Here is a 230-nt window from a genome sequence, read left to right on the forward strand (position 1 = left end):
AGCAGTGCTATTATAGCTGCGGCTGCTTTTGTCCTGGCGGGAAAGGCCTGTTGTACATCGGTGAGTGGGTGGCGGGCGTAAGAACCAAGAGCACGCGGTAGCAAAAGCGAGCCGTCTTATGCAGAGCAGAAGAGAAGAGAAGAAAAGAGCTGAAGAAATTCTGGAAGATACCTACATGGAATAAGGTTTCCAGTTTTAAATAATGAACAGTGGTAGCCCTTTTCACTCAC

Source organism: Penaeus monodon, chromosome 32, assembly GCF_015228065.2.
Source record: "Penaeus monodon isolate SGIC_2016 chromosome 32, NSTDA_Pmon_1, whole genome shotgun sequence".
Classification (NCBI taxonomy): domain Eukaryota; kingdom Metazoa; phylum Arthropoda; class Malacostraca; order Decapoda; family Penaeidae; genus Penaeus; species Penaeus monodon.